Genomic DNA, 23120 nt, shown 5'->3' with positions numbered 1-23120 from the left:
GATTGTCACTGGCTGACCCCAGCTGAGGTCACCCGTGGAAGTGAGGCCGACGGCTGCCCAAGTCTCAGATTTAGGACCGGAAACACCATGAACATTCTAGAGTGTATTGGCCTCTGAAGGCAGGGTGTGTTGGGAAGAAGAGGAAAGATACATTGAGGCAATGCACACTGACCAATTCTATCATGCCCTGTCACTGCCAGTACCCACAGGCGAACTGTAGGTGGCCAGGGAACAGAGCCCTTACAAGGGGGCATTACCATGGCCCTCAGACTACAAGGGAACCCTGCACTGGCTGCACCAAACACAACACACAGAGGGTACCGTCAAGTAGGTTTGCCAGGTGTCCTGTATTGAACCGGACTGTCCTGTGTTTACTTTGTCCAGTAAAAAATTAGTCAAAATACTGGACATGTATGTGTCCGGTATTACTTCTCTGCACATGTATGTGTCCGGTATTACTTCTCTGCACATGTATGTGTCCGGTATTACTTCTCTGCACATGTATGTGTCCGGTATTATCTCTCTGGACATGTATATGTCCGGTATCACTTCTCTGGAAATATGTGTGTCCGGTATTACCTCTCTGGACTTAGTGACCTGACTGGGTTTGGGGGCCGAGAGATTTCCCAGAGCAAGGAGAGAGCAGGGCTGCTGTTAGGGGGCTGGGCAGCTTCCTCCATCCTGACAGGCTGCTTCTTGGTAATGCAACCAATCAGGAGGAGATGTCAGGAGCCTGGGGGTGGGGCCAAGGAGAGGAGGAAACCGCATGGTGCAGAGAGAGGTGTGTGTGTCTCGAGCGTGTGTTTGTGTGTGTCTCGACTGCGTGGCACCTTTCACCATTGTGTCCAGTATTTTTGGAGACACCACCTGGCAACCCTAGTAGCGTGCCACCACCCACCTAAGGCTGCGCTTATAGTTAGGGCGACAGCGACGCGACTGTGTGACATCAGCCGTTGCCGTCTCTATAGCGTTTCCTGCACTCTGGTGCAGGAGACAAGAGAGGGCCACCAGGGGGCGTGGTGGAGGCGTGGCTGTGAGCGGTTCGCCCTCATTGGCTGAACCACTAACGTGCCGATGACGTCACACGGCGATCGCTGAATAAGTAAAAATCCTTTGACTACCAGCGATCGCGACCGCATGACATCAGCCATCGCGCCCCCTATGGGTACCTGCAACGGACTGTATGTACTTGCTACGGCGCTGCGCAGCGTCTCAGTCGCCGTAGCAAGTACAATATGCGCAGCCTAAGAGCACTACTCAGACATTCACCATTTGTAGTAGAGTCTGCTCCCTTTACACGGTTCCGTGCCTCTTACCGTGACCCCAGCAAGGGTAGTGGCTACTGACAAAAATACACTGACCAAATGTCACAATAAAGGGTGAAAACGTGCGCAAATGGCAGGACAAAATAATGTGACCGGGAGGTGGGGTGGAACGTTCTCTTGGTACGCCCAGCTGTCTCCTTCCCTCACACGTCCTCATAACTCTCTCTAAAACTAACGGGATTCCGACTTCTACTGTCTCCCCTAACTCCGTGCAAGATGGAAAGATGTAAAGACCTCCACACCTCTCCAACTTCCCCACTCCCCACTGCACCATTATTTATACACCTCTCTCCCAACAACCCTCAATAAAAAGCACCCCCACAAATCCTCTATTCACCCCCTCTATCTACTCCTTCCTGCTGCTGGGGATCTTCCCTAAGCCTGAACCCAGACATACACACCTGATCTAACCCACGCCTCCTGCCATCTCTTCCCCTGTAAATGGTGTTAACCTTCTAATTTAACACTGACTAACCTTAAAATCTTAAAACTTGCCCCACAAATCAAGTATCCCAATAGCCTGCACTCGTGGCTATTGTCCCACACTCAGCCACTCCTACCACCCATTGTGGTCAAGCACTGCCATCTACAGCAATTATTCCCTCACCTGCTGTCTCTGTAAGTTTCCCCACAAACCTCTTAGATTGTAAGCTCTTCGGGGCAGGGATTTCCTTTCCTATTGTCTGATTTTGCTGCACTTATTGTATTATTATAATTCCCTGTAATGTATTCTTTGTGAAGCGCTGAGTACACTTTTGGCGCTATATAAATAAAGACATACAATACAATACAATACCTTTATTCCAAATCTGGAAAGACGACGTGCGAGACAGTGACAAAATAAAAACAAATGAAAAGTAAAATTTGTGTGAAAAAAAAAATGCATTTATGTTTAAAGAACAGGCTCATTTTAGTTAAATCTTTCTTTTTAGACACCCAATGCATTCCCATTCCCATGAAGAGACAAGCCTCCCAGCTGGGCAGCCATTATTCTTTTAATGAAACCTTCTAGACACCCACATAGACACGCAACTCACTGGCAGATACTGTACCAGTGGGATAGGCATGTATAGTCATTGTATGCAAAGCTGCATGGGGAAAGGGGGTAGGGTATTTTATATACAAGCTATTTACTCACTGCTGAAAGAAAATACATGTATTATACTGATCCTGTCTGATCTATAATAATAATAATAATTGCTGCTAGTTTTAAATTTTGCAGGCACATGTCCCTGCCCCGTGGAGCTTACAATCTATGTTTTTGGTGCCTGAGGCACAGGGAGATAAAGTGACTCGCCCAAGGTCACAAGGAGCTGACACAGGTTCCCCTTCTCCAAACACAGTTCCAGCCAGCGTCTTTACTCACTGAGCCGCCCCTTCTCCTGTTGCAAGAATGTGACAAAAATGATAAGAAGGTCGGTTTACAAATATCTCTATAGATGTGCGTGTGTGCGTGCGTGTGTGTGTGTGCGTGCGTGTGTGTGTGTGTGTGCGTGCGTGTGTGCGTGTGTGTGTGTGTATATATATACAATATATATATATATCTGGGGGTAGCCAACTGCAGTCCCGAAGACCTACCCACAAGTCAGGTTTTCAGGATATCCCTGCTTCAGCACATGGGGTGCAGTTTTCAACTGAGCCACTGATTGAGCCACCTGTGCTGAAGCAAGGATATCCTGAAAACCTGGCCTGTTGGTAGATTTTGAGGACTGGAGTTGGCCGCCCCTGGTGTGCACAGTGTGTTACATTTATCTATACAGGCCTGTGGCACTTCTCAGTGGCGGGCAACCAGTAAATGCCAGGAGTGGTGTGTTATGGGCAGTGAAGGGGTTAACCCAGAGATTACATGGGAGAAGGCCCAAGCCTCACCTTCTGTGCACCTCTCAGAAGCATCGTAATGCGTTTGTTGTACAATATCAGCAGCTTAAAACGCCGAGCGCTGTTTCCCGGAGTTGTATATTTTATCACTAGCATAAAGTACAATTTGTGTATTAAGCTCCGTTTTCTCAATTTCTTTTTATACCAAATTAACATTTGATGCTGTGTGTTTACCAAGTTAAAACGTGGCGCGGGCGTCCATAATACGCTGAGAACATTATCACAGGCGAAGAACCAGACATCTGGTACACAAACTACCCACGTCCAACAAACATGCCCGCCTTCCTTCTCGTGTATCCATAAACGAGCGAGTTTGTGTTAATGTCCCTGTGCGATGGCTGGCGCGTCTTTACATTCAGGAGAGGACGACATTCTGTCATTTACAGCCGCGCTTCGCACTTTTATTCGTCCATAAAAAAAATAACGTTGCTAAAAAAAAAAAAAAAATCAAAGCGAGAAACGGCGAAATGTTTTAAGAGCTTTTCCAAAAAGCCCTCGAGGGAACTTACTCCGAAATGCACACTGAGATCCTTGTCTGGGCGAGGAACATGTGACTCTGGATAACGGCTTCTTTGTTAATACTCGAGCTGCCTGAAGAAGCAGCCGGCTGTATCTGTAATGATCCTTTGCTCTGGCAGAGTCTGGGTTACAGAATTGCTGTCCCCGTTTGCAGGTAGCTGCTGGCGCCTTTGTCAGGGCCGGGGTTACCCTGATGTGTCTCAGTGGCTAAATGAGAACCTTAGTAACTAGAATAATATATATTTTGTGTAGTGCTGATGGTGTGAATGGCGCAGTGCTATACTCTGCATAATAATGCAGGTGCAGCGAAGCTCTGCCCGTGAAAAATGCCAGGAGTAAGGATCAAGGCATGAAACAGGGTGATCACACCCCTTACTTAATGTCCTGATCTGTTATTAATCATACGATGGGGGGGACGTAACACCATAAGGAAAGTGCGGAGAGGAGTTTGATTTGATGCATCGCTCCATTTTCTGGTTGTGTCAGATGTATTAAAGAGGTTCGTACATCTGACGCAAATTGTTGGGTAGAAAAGTTTCCGCCCCTCATACCTGGCGGGTTTCTGAGAGTTTGCGGCATCTCATTATAATCTGGGCGCCATGTAACCCCTCCCTAACTCCTCCTACTGTCACGCCGCAAATCGCAAGGTGATGCACATGGTGCAAAATGTGGAGCAAAGACCTTAACGCAAAGAGACTCAATATGGAAATGGCGCAATTTGCGTCAATTTTGCTCCAGAGTTTCCTTGATACATCACTCACGTTGCAAAACCTAGTTAGCAGGTAGAATGGGCCAGATTCACTAAGCTATGGTAAAGCTGCAATCCTACCCCACACCGGGGTAACACCGAGACACCTTCTCTTTCTGCACAGTGAGCCACGTGTTACTTTTAATGTGGGTGTAAGTAGCAACTGACCGCGTGTTCCATAAACCAGCAATGGTGCATCTATCAGCCATGTACACATGGGGGGTAAGTATATTTTCCCATCTCCTGACACCCTGAACAGCTATAGCGCTTTTCTCCCAATGGGACTCAAAGCGCTTCCCAATGACAGTATTCAGCACATAGGAATGTTGCAGGCACAGTCCCTGCCCCGCAGAGCTTAAGGTCTGTATAATTTTGCTGCCTGAGGCACAGGGATATAAAGTGACTTGCCCAAGGTCACAAGGAGCTGACACCAGGAATTGAATCAGTTCCCCTGCTTCACACTCAGTGTCGTTGTTTTCAGAGTGAGTGTCTATATTCACTGAGCCGCTCCTGTGAGCTGGGGAGGGCACCGCTGTCTGCCAGTCTGTGACCTGGGGAGGGCACCGCTGTCTGCCAGTCTGTGAGCTGGGGAGGGCACCGCTGTCTGCCAGTCTGTGAGCTGGGGAGGGCATCGCTGTCTGCCAGTTTTTGAGCTGGGGAGGGCACCGCTGTCTGCCAGTCTGTGAGCTGGGGAGGGCACCGCTGTCTGCCAGTCTGTGAGCTGGGGAGGGCATCGCTGTCTGCCAGTTTTTGAGCTGGGGAGGGCACCGCTGTCTGCCAGTCTGTGAGCTGGGGAGGGCACCGCTGTCTGCCAGTCTGTGAGCTGGGGAGGGCATCGCTGTCTGCCAGTTTTTGAGCTGGGGAGGGCACCGCTGTCTGCCAGTCTGTGAGCTGGGGAGGGCACCGCTGTCTGCCAGTCTGTGAGCTGGGGAGGGCACCGCTGTCTGCCAGTCTGTGAGCTGGGGAGGGCACCTCTGTCTGCCAGTCTGTGAGCTGGGGAGGGCACCGCTGTCTGCCAGTCTGTGAGCTGGGGAGGGCACCGCTGTCTGCCAGTCTGTGAGCTGGGGAGGGCACCGCTATCGGCCAGTCTGTGACCTGGGGAGGGCACCGCTATCTGCCAGTCTGTGAGCTGGGGAGGGCACCGCTGTCTGCCAGTCTGTGAGCTGGGGAGGGCACCGCTGTCTGCCAGTCTGTGAGCTGGGGAGGGCACCGCTGTCTGCCAGTCTGTGAGCTGGGGAGGGCACCGCTGTCTGCCAGTCTGTGAGCTGGGGAGGGCACCGCTGTCTGCCAGTCTGTGAGCTGGGGAGGGCACCGCTGTCTGCCAGTCTGTGAGCTGGGGAGGGCACCGCTGTCTGCCAGTCTGTGAGCTGGGGAGGGCACCGCTATCTGCCAGTCTGTGAGCTGGGGAGGGCACCGCTGTCTGCCAGTCTGTGAGCTGGGGAGGGCACCGCTGTCTGCCAGTCTGTGAGCTGGGGAGGGCACCGCTGTCTGCCAGTCTGTGAGCTGGGGAGGGCACCGCTGTCTGCCAGTCTGTGAGCTGGGGAGGGCACCGCTGTCTGCCAGTCTGTGAGCTGGGGAGGGCACCGCTGTCTGCCAGTCTGTGAGCTGGGGAGGGCACCGCTGTCGGACAGTCTGTGACCTGGGGAGGGCATCGCTGTCTGCCAGTCTGTGAGCTGGGGAGGGCACCGCTGTCTGCCAGTCTGTGACCTGGGGAGGGCACCGCTGTCTGCCAGTCTGTGAGCTGGGGAGGGCATCGCTATCTGCCAGTCTGTGAGCTGGGGAGGGCACCTCTGTCTGCCAGTCTGTGAGCTGGGGAGGGCACCGCTGTCTGCCAGTCTGTGAGCTGGGGAGGGCACCGCTGTCGGACAGTCTGTGACCTGGGGAGGGCATCGCTGTCTGCCAGTCTGTGAGCTGGGGAGGGCACCGCTGTCGGACAGTCTGTGACCTGGGGAGGGCATCGCTGTCTGCCAGTCTGTGAGCTGGGGAGGGCACCGCTGTCTGCCAGTCTGTGACCTGGGGAGGGCACCGCTGTCTGCCAGTCTGTGAGCTGGGGAGGGCATCGCTATCTGCCAGTCTTTGAGCTGGGGAGGGCACCTCTGTCTGCCAGTCTGTGACCTGGGGAGGGCACCGCTGTCTGCCAGTCTGTGAGCTGGGGAGGGCACCGCTGTCTGCCAGTCTGTGAGCTGGGGAGGGCACCGCTGTCGGCCAGTCTGTGACCTGGGGAGGGCACCGCTGTCTGCCAGTCTGTGACCTGGGGAGGGCACCGCTGTCTGCCAGTCTGTGACCTGGGGAGGGCACCGCTGTCTGCCAGTCTGTGACCTGGGGAGGGCACCGCTGTCTGCCAGTCTGTGACCTGGGGAGGGCTCCGCTCTCTGCCAGTCTGTGAGCTTGGGAGGGCACCGCTGTCTGCCAGTCTGTGAGCTGGGGAGGGCACCGCTGTCTGCCAGTCTGTGACCTGGGGAGGGCACCGCTGTCGGCCTGTCTGTGAGCTGGGGAGGGCACCTCTGTCTGCCAGTCTGTGACCTGGGGAGGGCTCCGCAGTCTGCCAGTCTGTGACCTGGGGAGGGCACCGCTGTCTGCCAGTCTGTGACCTGGGGAGGGCTCCGCTCTCTGCCAGTCTGTGAGCTTGGGAGGGCACCGCTGTCTGCCAGTCTGTGAGCTGGGGAGGGCACCGCTGTCTGCCAGTCTGTGAGCTGGGGAGGGCACCGCTGTCTGCCAGTCTGTGACCTGGGGAGGGCACCGCTGTCGGCCAGTCTGTGAGCTGGGGAGGGCACCTCTGTCTGCCAGTCTGTGACCTGGGGAGGGCTCCGCTGTCTGCCAGTCTGTGAGCTGGGGAGGGCACCGCTGTCTGCCAGTCTGTGAGCTGGGGAGGGCACCGCTGTCTGCCAGTCTGTGAGCTGGGGAGGGCACCGCTGTCTGCCAGTCTGTGAGCTGGGGAAGGCACCTCTGTCTGTCAGTCTGTGAGCTGGGGAGGGCACCGCTGTCTGCCAGTCTGTGAGCTGGGGAGGGCACCGCTGCCTGCCAGTCTGTGAGCGGGGGAGGGCACCGCTGTCTGCCAGTCTGTGAGCTGGGGAGGGCACCGCTGCCTGCCAGTCTGTGAGCGGGGGAGGGCACCGCTGTTTGCTTTATCAGGGACTCTACCACTTATTTTAATATATCTCTAAACATTTGACTTTCCTCCCACTCATGTACATATTTACACTTTAAAATATGTAACATTTGACAAAGTTGCCTCCTGACCAACATAATATGTGAAACATATTCTCTCTAGTCTCTCCCTGGCCCGTATTCCTTCCTCCATCAACGCATGTTGTGGTTAGACCAGTGGCACTACATAATGTAGGCAGCCATTTTATATGTGACCCACAGCAAAATGCCCGTGAACCGTTTCCCCCCCCCCGCCCCCGAACAGTTTCTGAGCTTCTACTTATTCAGCCGTTAAAACGAGACAAAGATTTTGTGTTTGTGTTTGCGAGTTATTATATTATAATATATATTTTTTGCCGTAAAACCAAATGCATGATTATTTATTTATAAAATGTGTCACCAGGAAGTAATACATTGAGAGTTACCTCTCGTTTTCAAGTATGTCCTGGGCACAGAGTTAAGACAAATAATACATGGTTACAAGTACAGTTACATAATGAGCAGGGTATACATTATATACAAGACATTGCGTGCACAGTTTTGCCATCCCCAGCAGGCGGGGGGGGGGGGTTAACCCATTTCCGAGGTACAGACAGTATTATAATGTGCGCGAGAGATGAGGCAGAGGAGATTGCCCCAGGTAACGAGATGAGTGGGCTGTCACATTTAATAAGCTTGCGATCTCTCATGCGAACTGTACCGCAGTGCTGTCTATTAAAATATTAAACACCTATTCATGCCCGCTGCCTTCCTCCTCACCCGGGATACTCTGCGGGGACGTGTCTGCTGGCAGGCTGCGCCACGTGGCAGGCTGTGCCACGTGGCACCGGGATATAATGTTTCATATATCCCCGGAATTCACACGTGTCCACCTGCTGAGAGATACAAAGCCTTCCCCTGAATACTGTATCCTCAAAATGCAGGCGCTTGTTGGGGGAAGAAGGGGGACAGCCCCCCCCCTAACCCCCGCTACCCCTGCAATAACTAGAATACACGAGGCTAAACCAAGTTTAACATTTCCTTAACCCCCCCAAGTAAAGCAGGGGTTCTCAACGGCAGCCCTCAAGATCAGATTTTAAGGATATCCCAGCTCCAGCACAGTCATCGGCTGAACCACTGATTGAGCCACCTGTGCTGAAGCAGGGATTGATTGTGCCACCTATGCTGAAGCAGGGATAGCCTGAAAACCTGACCTGTTGGGAGGGGCTTGAGGACAGGAGTTGAGCCCCCCTGGAGTATAGTGACCATTGAAAGGGAATGGAGACTTGTTTGACGCAGAGCCCGTATTTAGGTCACTTGCTGGCATGTGTCTGCCACACAGTGCCATGTAAGTAAGCGTGAGGGGCAGCGGGGTGGCAGTAAGCAGCGGGCTAGCTTTTGGTCAATGCACGAGGAACAAAGGGCCGCTTGTTCGCAGAGAAATGGAAAGTACCCCTTTTATCTCAGAGGGGGATGGGTGAGAGGGACGCTTTGTAACGGACACAAGATCAGCTTGCAAGAAAAAAACCCCGCTCCAATTACAGGACCATTAATGGCTGAATTATTAATGTGCCCTCATCGGGGGAGACGCTGTGACCAGCTCTGTCTGTACATTCGCAGGTTAATGGGAAGAATGAACGGCGTCCGCACTCCGAGCGCTCACACAATCAGACAGCCGGGGCGTTGGGTCAGGCGCAAAGAACAATTATCTCTTTTGTCCTTCTGTAAAGTTCAACTTCGTTATTCCTAAGAAATGTCGCAGAGAAGCCGCATTTTCCTTTAGAAAGCCGCGGGGGTCGCCTGTACCAGATGATACCATCCTACGCACGGCGCTGGCGCTGATCCTGAAGTGCGTGCGGTGGGACACCCTCCTGCAAGCTGTTGAACGAGCAGTTTAGCAGCGACACGACGAGCTCAATGCATGGGGGATAAAATACGTTGGGTGTGAATAATGCCGGGGCTTACATAATGGCCGACGTGGTAATCTGCTCCGGCTGTGAGAGGCGGCGTGTTTATCACACATCTCTCGGCTTCACTTACTGAAAATAATCAGCTCGGGATTCGGGAAGTGTGAATAGGACAGGGGTAGGCCAACTCCAGTCCTCAAGGGCCACCAACAGGACAGGATTTCAGGATATCCCTGCTCAATCAGTGGCTGTTGAAAACTGCACCACCTGTGCTGTAGCAGGGATATCCTGAAAACCTGACCTGTTGGTGGTGACCACCCTGTGAATGGGAGATAACCCGTTCAGTGCCACGGTGCCTGTGACACATTGCAGACTTGACAATGAAGGGGTTAAACTCCGCATGGGTGTTTGTTGTTGTACATTCTTCTTTATTTGAAAGATACATTTTTTTGTGTGTATTTCCCGCGTTTGGCATGAAATCTAACATAACGACGTATGGAGTCATATTTCCTAAATTAGGACAGAAACATGAATAACAATGGCGGAGATGTTACCACGGAAAGTTCCATTTGCGCCGGGTCACTGGGTTTGTTTAACGCTAGGGCTGTTCCGCTTCAAAGCATTGTATACGCCAAGCCTGTCACTGCTGTCACTTCCCATTGGCTGACGGAGGGATTTTAATTACATGAGTTTTTGTGAGCTGGGGGGGGGTCATTTCCCCCCCTTTTCGTCATACAGTAAGGGCCCCACTTCTCTGCGTTTCGCTTCTCAGCGATCCGCCAATACGGCGGTACCGAGAAGGGGGCCGCCATGTCTGCGCATGCGCAGAAGGGGGATGGCCGAGTTCACGCATGCGCAGAATGGGCGACTGCAAGTCTGCACATGCGCAGAAGGGTAGGAGCCGCCGAAAATCGCCAGTTCCGCTTTTCTTCGCTTTGCGGCGGCGCCATGGAACGGAACCCGCCGTATGAGCGGCGCCCTGTTGTATTAAACATCCTCCAGGTGTGAGGTGGAGTCCTCTTCCCGGCCTCACAGGCTTCTTCAGATGTCAGAAACGGGATTATTAAACAGGGGGAGGCCAACTCCAGTCCTCAAGGGCCACCAACAGGTCAGGTTTAAGGATGTCCCTGCTTCAGCGCAAGTGGTGCAGTCTTCGACTGAGCCACTGATTGAGCCACCTGTGCTGACGCAGGGATACCCTGAAAACCTGATCTGTTGGTGGCCCTTGAGGACTGGAGGCAGTCATTATGGCTGAGCCACCTGTGCTGAAGCAGGGATATCCTGAAAACCTGATCTGTTGGTGGCCCTTGAGGACTGGAGGCAGTCATTATGGCTGAGCCACCTGTGCTGAAGCAGGGATATCCTGAAAACCTGACCTGGTGGTGACCCTTGATTACTGGAGCTCCGAGGTAGGGAATAAAAGGCTCTGCGTTTTATCCGAGCCCATGTTCTGTGAGTGATGCCCGGAGCACAGGTCCGGGTTCTTGGTTCTCCAGGCTCTGCGCCGCCTGCTGTGTATCTGTATTACAGGCACATGCATTTGGACTGCGTCTTGACGGCTGTTTAGACGTTTAATGGAGCCATTTATATTATACGAGTGGTTAATGATTCCTCTGTCGGCAAACACTCCGCTGGAGTGAAAGTAAAGATGATATTACACAGCCAAGTGGAAATCTTTCTACTTCCAAGTGCCACACTTTGCATGCACACCGGGCCCTTCCCCGTGGCGGGCAAACCACGGCATAATCAGAACCGCTTCCCTGCCAGGGACACACTGATCTTTATCACGGAGGCCACCATCTTAAATGTGTCCCAAAGAAAACCCAAATGAAGTGGAGCAGTTCCCACGTTGTGTATCGAGGAAATAAGGCACATGTTTAACGATCTAATTTGTCTGTTTATCACTTATTTATTTTTATTAAATAGTTTTTCTTTAAGAGGGAAAAAAAACATTGGCAAAAACACGGACGGGCAGAATTACACGCGTGTGTATATAGCACCAACTATTTAAATAATAATTTTTTTTTTACAGTGAAGGGTGAATGGAACTGCGAAGACACGAGGATTGTACTGCAATAGTGCCGATCGGGGCACGGTTGCATGGAAAGCCGGGCGCTTGGAGCTTTTGAGAAGGTGTACGAAATAGCTGCCAAGTCCATCAGTTGGAGGCAGCGTGCGTTCTGCGGTCTTTCACATAACAGAGAGTACTTTTCTTTCGTCTCAGATTTATATTCCAGTGAAGAATTGCACCTTTAACCCCTGCGGTGCCGGGCGGTTCTGCAGTGCCGGGCGGTTCTGCAGTGCCGGGCGGTTCTGCAGTGCCGGGCGGTTCTGCGGTACCGGGCGGTTCTGCAGTCCCGGGCGGTTCTGCAGCACATTGCTTTGACATTCATTTTATTTGTAATTATTTTATCCCAAAAACTGTTGGAATAAAACACACGCTCCTAGCGGTAAAACTGGCGCGGTTTTGTCACCCAGCGGAGTTGGCTGACGCTTTATATGCAGATTTCCCTACCAATCTTAATGGTTTAATACACAGGGCTGTATTTACTAAGCAGTGCTATGTCATAACATCTCACGGTGCCAGATTACGACATATTCACTTCGCAACGCTTACTAAATATGGCCCACGGGGATGGATCAGCGTCATGGCGACTCAAGCAATGTTTAGTAAACACCTGGATGTATAACTTATAAGGGACGCGTGTTACTCCTTCATGTGGCCGCTCCGATAATGCCACTTGTTCACCGCCGTCAAATAGAAAGATAAATGTATCAAGAAGACCCGCATTGATCCGACTTCCCGGGTGGACGTTTTCTGTCCCTGCTCTCTATAGATGAGTGCTGAGCGGTTCCACGCATGTCTTGTGACGTTGGAAGGACCAGGTGCCATCGGCCCCCTCTCCCCTTCTGTGTGAACCCTTCGCTTCCCTGACCCCGTTAGGAGAGGGTTGGTGGGGGCCTTCGGCATTGATGTTGTCTGTAGGGAGCTTTAGGAAGAGCAGAGACGAGCCTGGCGCCGACCTGGCGCCCAGCCTGGCATGTGGTCATGTGACCCGCTCCAGATAATCAGATCGCTGGAAGCAGACCCATGTCCTTAAATACTTGGCACAGCGTTACCCCGGATGTTTTGCTTTGGGTAGACATGGCACAGGCTGCTGGTATCCATCGCTCCTGCGTAACCCCCGATGTTTCCAGAGGGGGCTGCGGTGCTTTGCGTCCCAGTGATGATATGGAGGAATAAAGCTTCCCAGTCCCCACACAGTCTGTCACCCGGGGCCACATCGTGGCTGCTGGGTGATTGTAACACACAGATTATTTATTCTTTGTGGGCTTTGCGGTGGCCTACACTATGAAAAGGAGGTGTCACTTTTTTTTATTAACCCTTACACTGCCATTCATTTGCAGTGAGTCTCACTCACTAAAAGACAGCCTCAATCATTTGGACATTTTCCCACTTTGGAAGGCAGGGTTACTCATTTGGGGATAGTCTCACTCATTGGGGGGCAGTCTCTCTCATTGGGGGGGGGCAGTCTCTCACAGAGGTCAGTCTCACTCAAAGGGCAGTGGTGGATGGGGTTAAACCCCGTAGCTAGTGCTCAAGGGTTAAACCCCGTAGCTAGTGCTCAAGGGTTAAACCCCGTAGCTAGTGCTCAAGGGTTAAACCCCGTAGCTAGTGCTCAAGGGTTAAACCCCGTAGCTAGTGCTCAAGAGCCGTAGGCACAATGTAAAGTTCAGATAATAATATCCATGAAAATTGGACACGGGCAGGCTGCTATCTTGAATAACACTCAGAGCCCCATGTAGGGGCTTGGACCTGGAAGGGGTGAATATAGTCAGAGAAGGGAAATGGATCTACCGGAAACTTTGCCAAAGTTCTCAGCAAGGAATGAAACGCGTCAGAGTTACGCTTAGGATATGTGTCAATCCGAATTTGTTCATTAAATTCCGTTTTTCATTGATTGCGTTTGGACTTCATCATTCACTTACCGGACCGCAGCACAGCGACTCCCCAGCATTTTTTGTCTTCACTCAAAGGGCAGTCTTACTAATTGGGGTACAGTCTCGCTCATTGGGGGGCAGTCTCACTCAGAGGGCAGTCTTACAAATTGGGGGTAGTCTCACTCAGAGGGCAGTCTTACTAATTGGGGTACAGTCTCACTCATTGGGGGGCAGTCTCACTCAGAGGGCAGTCTTACTAATTGGGGGTAGTCTCACTCAGAGGGCAGTCTTACTAATTGGGGTACAGTCTCACTCATTGGGGGGCAGTCTCACTCAGAGGGCAGTCTTACAAATTGGGGGTAGTCTCACTCAGAGGGCAGTCTTACTAATTGGGGTACAGTCTCACTCATTGGGGGGCAGTCTCACTCAGAGGGCAGTCTTACTAATTGGGGTACAGTCTCACTCATTGGGGGGCAGTGTCACTCATCGGAGTGTGGGAAAGAGGCTGCCATTAAACTTGTCTTGCCAAGAAAGCCCCAAATCTTACTAATTTCCGTGTTGCTGACGGCTCTGACATTTTGTAGGTTTTTCACATAAAGTAACTCCAATACTATGACGCATCCCTGCCGGCTCCCCCACGCGTTCCTCGCTCTGCAACGCTGGCTGGCGCAGATGTGGTTAATGCTGGAATGTAACTCTGGTGATTTAGATCACGTGTGTCCTGTTACCTCTGGTGATATTTGTGTTTTTACTGCACAGCGAAGAATGACAAACATCGGTTCCGGGGAAAACAATCCGCAGAAAGGCTCAATGGGCTCAGAGAAGAAATTGAAGCTTAAGCTCTTAACCCTTTGGCTGCCCATGGACATAGCTGTCTGCCACCCGAGGGGACTCCATGATGTCGTACCTACCTCATCTTTTAATTGCTTATTTTTGTAGGGGAGATTTGCATTCTGCGCTCCAGTGACTGAGTGGTCCCATGATCGCTAGTGCCGGTGAGGCCGTGGCACTCTGATCCCGTGGCCCATCTTGCACTCAAAGGTTTAAACCAGCAGTTTCACCTACTCTTTGAGCCCGGGCTGTTTTTAGATCCAGGGACCGGTTTAGTTGGCAGTGTTTCTACTCCCACTAAGGAGATCAAAAGGATCACCAAATCCACTCGGTTTTGCGGGTCAACAGGAAGCCGCCGCGTCAGAGGAGGGATGGCGTGGCTTCCTGTTGGATGACAGCGGACGCCATCTTTGAAAATCCAGGAAGAAACACTGGCAACTGAACCGCTAAGTATCTGGGGATCCAGCGGACTCCCGGAGAGAAACATTGCACGGTTCTGTTCTGGCCACTAGAGACGGGCGAATCCGCGCAAAACCGTTTCCCGGATCGTCTCGCATTTTCAACCCAAAATCCGCAAACGGATTTGGTCGCCTTTTAATCCACACTAGATTCATAAAAAAAATAACGCCGTTTGGATACAATCCGTGGACGGATTTGTAGCAATCAATCCGCGGGTTCAGGATGGTTGATTGCGTTGGCAGGTCGCGGGTTCAGGATGGCTGATTGCGTCTGCAGGTCGCGGAATCCGCGGAGTGTATGGGTAATAATAATAATAGTCGTTTTTAAAAATCCGCAAAACGCGAATCGCCCTTTTTGAGATGGATTCGCTGAAATCCGCGGACCAAAGGAACCCGCTGCGGGTCCAAATCCGCCCCCCCCCCCCCAAAATGTGCCCCTCTCTACTGGGGACCCCGCTGGCTGGAATTCGGTCGAATAAAACAATATGTAAAACAGGCAGAATTGCTGCTTTAACTCTTTCCCTGCCAGCGGTGCCCACCACACCATACATTGCTGGCCTCTGACATGGGCGCGGGAAAAAATATTCCGCTTTCTGTACTATACTGATAATAAATGATCACACGGACATTACAAAAGATTACATATATGTAAATACAAACTGAGGCAATGGGAAGGAGGTCTCTGTCAGAAGGAGCTTACACTCTAGAAGCACCTACTTACACCGTGAGAATAATACTAGCATTGTTCTGTTTTACCCACTCTCTTTCGGGGCAAAGTGCATGAAACCTGCGGCCAGGACGCCACCCCCGGAGTAGCTGCATGAACGGGTTGCTTGTTCAATGATGTTAATGGAAGAGGAGACGATATAAATACAAGGCGGGGGGCGGGGGGGGGGCACATTTCTGCTTTTAAGGGTCAGAGCAAGGGTGCCGAACTCCAGTCCTCAAGCCCCCCCCCCCCCCCAACCAGGTCAGGTTTTCAGGATATCCCTGATTCAGCACACATAGCTCAATCAGTACCTGCTTCAGCACAGGTGGCTGAGCATCTGATTGAGCAACCTGTGCTGAAGCTGGGATATCATGAAAACCTGACCTGTTAGAGACTTGAGGAATGTAGTTGAGCCCCCCTGGTTAGAGTAAAGGGGGCTTCAGTCTGATGAGGTTGGTGAAAATCCATCAATTCTCAGCACCAATAATTCAACTATTGTAGCACAGCCTGCAGCCACCGGCACTGAGCATGTGCGCGATACGCTGCACTTACTAACACTAGCGGTGCCGAAGCTCGGAACCTGCCGCCGCCGGCACTGAGCATGTGAGCGATACGCTGCCCTTAATAAAACCAGCGGTGCCCGTTTCTGCCAGTGGCCGAAGCTCGGAGCCTGCAGCTGATTAAGACTTGTTATATAGTAAGCGCTTGTGCTTGCGGGCGCGCGCGTTTAGGTAATATAGCGCTTGCGGTGGCGCGCGTGGCTAGGGGGCGTGGCTCTGACGTCACAGCAGCATGAAAATACAAATCTCTTGTATTTTCCCAGATCTGCCGCGGTCACAGCCCTTGCGCGCTCGCGTCTGAAGTATGGCAACTGCAGGGTCATACCCTGCAATTATCGAGGACGCACACGCTCGCACTGTTACAGCCCTAAGGCCTGGGACCCGCTGCGCTCGTTGGCGCGGGCGGCAATGTAGCGAGTTCCCCACCAGCAGGGGAATCCTCGCGAGCCGGTCCCGGTCCCCCCTGGCGGCACAGCTGATTACACGCTGTGGCGCGTCAGCCGCTAGGAGACACAAGAGAATGGTGTTTCCTAGCTTCGACGCGTCACGTGGTGTGGCTGTGAGCCAATGGGGAGGGGAGGCTTCGGGAGGAGGAGAGGCTTCGGGGAGCAGGGAGGAGTGTGGAGTGAAAGCAGCGTGCGTGCCTGTCTCTGTGTGTGTATGTGTGTGCCTGAGTGCCTGTCTCTGTGTGTGTATGTGTGTGCCTGAGTGCGTGCGTGCCTGTCTCTGTGTGTGTATGTGTGTGCCTGAGTGCGTGCGTGCCTGTCTCTGTGTGTGTATGTGTGTGCCTGAGTGCGTGCGTGCCTGTCTCTGTGTGTGTGTCTGTGTGTGTGTGTGTGTGTGTGTGTGTGTGTGTGTGTGTGTGTGTGTGTGTGTGTGTGTGTGTGTGTGTGTGTGTGTGTGTGTGTGTGTGTGTGTGTATGTATGAGTGCCTGCGTGTGTGTGTTTTTTTTACTTACCTGCAGCTCGTGGAGGGAGGGGGGGGAAGAGTAGCGGGTCCCTCCGCTCAAGCAACGCCCCCCCCTCCCTGTCAATCCTCCCACTCCCGCCCACCTCCCGCTCCGGCCCCCTACGTCATGGCCGCGCCCCCTCACGTCATGGCCGCACCCCCCCCGACCCGTTTGGCCACGCCCCCCGCTACTACTGAAGTTTCCTGTAGACCGCAGATCGCGGTACAGCGAGTTGCACGCGCCGCCGGCAAGCAAGCCAGCCATGCGGACGCGTGCAACGGGACCTTAGCCTTAGGCTTCGTTCAGGGTGTCAGCTGCAGGACTTGGAGGGAGGGCGGGAGGGAGGCAGTGCTGCAGTTTGCTGGGCGATCTGTGTTTATCCCCCAGCAGACTTTTCAGCGTTGGGGAGGGGGCGGGGTTACACACAGCAGGGTAAGTATCCAAGTTGCAGTCATGAAATCATTCTGAAGAATGATTTCATTGGCTGCCTTGGTCCCTGTGACGCTGCTGCAGTTCCAAAAAACGAAATTTTCGTTTATTGAAACTGTAGTCAGCTTCAACTCCTGGCTTCGGAGACAGGGCAGTTGCTACCCTGAAAACCAGTATTCAAATTGAATACTTTGTTTCTCACGGCAGCACGCACGGCAGCACGCCTTCCCTCCGAAGCCAGCACCAGTTACACACAGCAGGGTAAGTATCCAAGTTGCAGTCATGAAATCATTCTGAAGAATGATTTCATTGGCTGCCTTGGTCCCTGTGACGCTGCTGCAGTTCCAAAAAACGAAATTTTCGTTTATTGAAACTGTAGTCAGCTTCAACTCCTGGCTTCGGAGACAGGGCAGTTGCTACCCTGAAAACCAGTATTCAAATTGAATACTTTGTTTCTCACGGCAGCACGCACGGCAGCACGCCCTCCCTCCGAAGCCAGCACCCTGAACGAGGCCTAAAGCAGCTGGGAGGTGACTGATCTGATAAAGGAGAGATACCAGCACTTATATTCTGTGTGTATAAGTATATACAAACACACTGATTGTATTTGCACAGATTGCAGAGTCTCATTATGAGGGCTCATTTTCTTGGGAATACCTACACTATTAACACATGCCACATGTTGGAGGTCTGCTTAGTGCTGGAGGAGCTACTGTAGCAATACAATGTTCCAATTAATAGCTGCCCCCCGCCCCTCCCCCCCCCCAGCCCTATAAGGGCTGTAAGAGGCGTTGGGGCTTATAGTCTGCTCTGGCACATATAGAACCAGCCCCATTGGGGTGAGTAATATGGCCTCACCACAGATCATATTGCCCTGGTTCTCTTAGAATATAAACGCAGTCCTGCCAGGTTATCACATTGTGTTTCCGCCCGCCAGGCAGTCCCAGTAATGTAAGCAGGGCGAGTGCCAAGCGCTCTCATTCACACTCCATTTCATTAAGCCACATTAAAAATGGATACAGTGAATGAATTCCTTTCCTTACCAGTATCCTGCAGAGGTTACATAATGTCATTCGGAACAACCAAAAGATTGCCAGCTCCAGTGTCAATATAACGATCATTCTGCCTGGTGCTTATTTTCTTCTGCGCTGTATTGTTCTTTTTAATTATTATGTGTATTTCTTCATTCAGGCGCACAGAATATTTACGTAGCGTACGATGCTTCTGTTTAACATGTTCAGCGTTACAATGTCTTATTGTGCATTGTAACACAATATCATTTCACGCAGGGGGGGGTGTTAAAAACAAGTGGGTTTCCATTGCGTATCTCAGATTGCTTTCTGTTAAACAGAAGTTCACCTCAATTTATTCTTTCACTTTTTTTACACATTACTAATCATTTTCTGGTCACTGTGGAGTTTCCAGTTGAGGAGAAGTTCACCAGCAAAATCCTGGTGCAAAACATGGACGCTGAGTGCGGGGAGTGCAGCGTTCTGCGCGCTTCTCCCAGACGCCACTCATTGGCTCGCCGGATGTGACGCTGCCAGTGAACATTATGAGTTTGAAAAGGTTTAAATGAGGCTTAAATAGGTAATCCAAGAGGCACTTATATTAAAAAATATATATATATTTTTTTTTTTTTTTAATGCAGCCTTTGATTACCTTGTTGGAACACTAATTCATTAAATGGCCGCCTTTCCATTTCAATCAATCCTTCAGTCAGTGTAACTCAGCAGCTACAATGTATCCTTATATCACTAAGGTAACATTATCTATTGTTACAGCTTGCAGCTCAAACTGCTGGGAATATTGGCAACAAACAGGAAAGTGTTACAAAGATCTGGCAATGCTGGGGAGGTGGGCTAAAACCCAATATAGAAATGAAAAGGATGCTCAGTATATTGAAACTCATTAAAAATGTCATTAAGAGTTGAATTGAAGAAAAAAATCTAGTAAGTATTATCTAATACTACAGGATTGATTTATTTAATAGACACACACGTAGGATACTGCTGGGATTGCTCCTTTAATACATACAGTAATGCACAATAAGGAGGCAGTGTAACGGATACAAATACTTCTTATGCATGTGATTTGAATGCCCTTCGTTCTGACAGATGAGAATAGTGTATGCTGCCGTCTATGCTCTGGTGATAACTATGAGATCCCTCCCGCGTCTCGCCGCTGACGCCATTGCACAGTGGCTGCCCCATTGCTGGTTAAGCCGCGGGCGTTGGGTTTAAGGCTGCTGAGCATGGCTGAATTTCTGCCTCTCAGGACAGGCTCAGACTTGTAGGGAAGAAAAGAACAGGTACTGTGTCTGCACAATCACAAGACTGTGACGCGCAAGGAGGAGAGCGCACGGCCATCGCAGGCACCACGGACAGGGGGAGGTAAGTCAGCAAAGCAAAAGAATGACTTATAGAAACACTAATAACCCTTTCAATGCCAGGGGGCCTGTGATGCATTGACATTAATACCATATGCTAATAATATAAGTGGAAGGGAGGTTACCACTTAAAAACACCCCTAATCCAAGCAATACCCAACAGGTGGTATTTTAAATAAATGAGTTCTGTAGTGTTAGATAATACTTACTACCTTTTTTATTTTAAAATTAAGCCATTAATGCTATTTGTAATGCATAGCAGGTTTTAACACACTTCCCCAGCAGTGCAAGATCTTTGCAACACTTTGCAGTTTGGGATAATTTGTTGTCAATGCTCCCAGCAGTTTGAGCTGCAAACTGCAACAATAGCTACAGTAATGTTACCTTAGTAATATAAGAATACATTGTAGCTGCTGAGTTACACTGACTGAAGGATTGATTGGAACGGAAAGGCAGCCATTTACTGAACCCTGGGAAACAGGATTTTACTGATCGATCACAGGAGAACTAATTATTCGGCATCTTAGGTAATTTGTTTTCAATAAAGGTTATCAAAGGCTGCATATATTAAAAATAAAAATAAATATTTTTTATGCTGCTTTAATTGCCTTTTATTTTTACATAACTGCTCCACTGCTTCAGTACTCCTTTTTAATGAATACTTGTTTTCTTGTATAGCTCCGTCAGTGTACGTACCATTGTATATAGGATTGTTACAGGCACAGGTCCCTGCCCCAGAGAGCTTACAATCTGTTTTTGGTGCCTGAGGCACAGGGAGATAAAGTGACCGCCTATGGAAACAAGGAGCCGACACCAGGAATTGAACCAGGCTGCTTCAAACTCAGTGTCGCTGTCAGTGTCGCTGTCAGTGTCGCTGTCAGTGTCGCTGTCAGTGTCGCTGTCAGTGTCGCTGTCAGTGTCTTTACTCACTGAGCCACAGCTTTATAACACCATGACCTCTCTATAACACTGCGACCCATATTTACTTATCGATGCTATTCCAGAACACTGGACACTTCTTTGGGCGCTGGGTGCTGGAGGGTGTCCTTTGGAATACTAGTGTAAATATGGGCCTGTGACCCACTGAGTCACCCTCTGGAGTATAGAATAAAGTGAGGCTATAGCTCCGAGCAGAGAGCGTCAACCAAATCTCACAGGGCTTCTGCAGCGCTGATATAAAGCGAGGGGTCACAGACACACTAACTGCTGTGTGCTGGTTACTGCGGATTACAGCTGCCCCCTCCTGCTGCCTTATTACTGTACCTCCCCTCACTCCCGCCTGGATTATTTCTCCCGCTGCCCCCTCCTGCTGCCTTATTACTGTACCTCCCCTCACTCCCGCCTGGATTACTTCTCCCGCTGCCCCCTCCTGCTGCCTTATTACTGTACCTCCCCTCACTCCCGCCTGGATTATTTCTCCCGCTGCCCCCTCCTGCTGCCTTATTACTGTACCTCCCCTCACTCCCGCCTGGATTACTTCTCCCGCTGCCCCCTCCTGCTGCCTTATTACTGTACCTCCCCTCACTCCCGCCTGGATTATTTCTCCCGCTGCCCCCTCCTGCTGCCTTATTACTGTACCTCCCCTCACTCCCGCCTGGATTACTTCTCCCGCTGCCCCCTCCTGCTGCCTTATTACTGTACCTCCCCTCACTCCCGCCTGGATCACTTCTCCCGCTGCCCCCTCCTGCTGCCTTATTACTGTACCTCCCCTCACTCCCGCCTGGATTACTTCTCCCGCTGCCCCCTCCTGCTGCCTTATTACTGTACCTCCCCTCACTCCCGCCTGGATTACTTCTCCCGCTGCCCCCTCCTGCTGCCTTATTACTGTACCTCCCCTCACTCCCGCCTGGATCACTTCTCCCGCTGCCCCCTCCTGCTGCCTTATTACTGTACCTCCCCTCACTCCCGCCTGGATTACTTCTCCCGCTGCCCCCTCCTGCTGCCTTATTACTGTACCTCCCCTCACTCCCGCCTGGATTACTTCTCCCGCTGCCCCCTCCTGCTGCCTTATTACTGTACCTCCCCTCACTCCCGCCTGGATCACTTCTCCCGCTGCCCCCTCCTGCTGCCTTATTACTGTACCTCCCCTCACTCCCGCCTGGATCACTTCTCCCGCTGCCCCCTCCTGCTGCCTTATTACTGTACCTCCCCTCACTCCCGCCTGGATTACTTCTCCCGCTGCCCCCTCCTGCTGCCTTATTACTGTACCTCCCCTCACTCCCGCCTGGATTACTTCTCCCGCTGCCCCCTCCTGCTGCCTTATTACTGTACCTCCCCTCACTCCCGCCTGGATTACTTCTCCCGCTGCCCCCTCCTGCTGCCTTATTACTGTACCTCCCCTCACTCCCGCCTGGATTACTTCTCCCGCTGCCTTATTACTGTACCTCCCCTCACTCCCGCCTGGATTACTTCTCCCGCTGCCCCTTCCTGCTGCCTTATTACTGTACCTCCCCTCACTCCCGCCTGGATTACTTCTCCCGCTGCCCCCTCTCTCAGGAATTACCCTACCATGCACCATCAGACTCTCCCCCAGCTTTCAGAAATAGAAAAGCCATCTGCCATACTGTACCCCTAACATCCAAATTTCCAACTCTATTGGGACTAGCTGTGCAGGTCACTGGAATGGGAATGGTTGAACCCCGCAGGACTCCCACATCTCCCAGAGCCACTGATAAGCATAAATACCCCCCAAAAACCCGGGAACAGCGCAGTTTGCGGCTTCAACCGGAAAGTCAAGTTTTGCTGGATTATTTCGTTACATTCTCCACAAACAGATCACAAGAGGAAAAAGAAATCCGGATTAGTCCGGTGGAATGTCCGGCTGGCCGCCTCCCTGGGCGCTGTTAACCCTTTCACTGCCAGATGAGCCGGTGACGCATTGCGTTGCATGTACGAAACAAACACACCCCAGCGTCCTGCCGCGGTCCCTCTCGTACCTGCTGACTAACTTCAGGTCTCAGAGGGACAATGATCTAGTGCAGGGCTGTCCAGTGCCAGTCCTCAAGGGCCACCAACAGGTCAGGTATTAGGGATATCTCTGCTTCAGCACAGGTGGCTCAATCAGTCCCTGCTTTAGCATGAGTCTTTGAGTGAGCCACTGATTGAGCCACCTGTGCTGAAGCTGGGATATCCTGAAAACCTGACCGATTGGTGGCCCTTGAGGACTGGCGTTGGCCGCCCCTGACCTTTGGTGTCTGGTCAGACAGGTTGAAGGGGCATCAACTGTTTTGATACCAGCCTCTTTCTGCATTGACATTCTGGCAGCCACATGAAATAGTTCCCAGCGTTCGGAACTCTCAGAGGCTTACTCCGAGAGACCCTGGAAATGAGATGGTGGGTGTATATAAGT

The 23120-nt window shown here is 51.5% G+C and overlaps 1 protein-coding gene across 3 annotated transcripts in view; it reads left to right on the top strand.

Moving 5' to 3' along the window:
* Nucleotides 1-23120, top strand: part of LDLRAD3 (low density lipoprotein receptor class A domain containing 3) — a 137358-nt gene that overhangs the window by 33447 nt on the left and 80791 nt on the right. The window contains exon 1 of one of the 3 annotated variants that reach the window (XM_075567558.1): nt 22949-23104. The exons of the other annotated variants lie outside the window; for them this stretch is intronic. The gene's annotated coding sequence lies outside the window, so the exon portion shown is untranslated. Of the gene's footprint in view, nt 1-22948; nt 23105-23120 lie in introns of those variants that run through there. 3 annotated transcript variants of the gene reach the window in all.

Source organism: Ascaphus truei, chromosome 12 (genome assembly GCF_040206685.1).
Source record: "Ascaphus truei isolate aAscTru1 chromosome 12, aAscTru1.hap1, whole genome shotgun sequence".
NCBI classification, from domain to species: domain Eukaryota; kingdom Metazoa; phylum Chordata; class Amphibia; order Anura; family Ascaphidae; genus Ascaphus; species Ascaphus truei.
The sequence above is the reverse complement of the archived record's forward strand: the minus strand, read 5'-3'. Positions and strand labels throughout refer to the sequence as shown.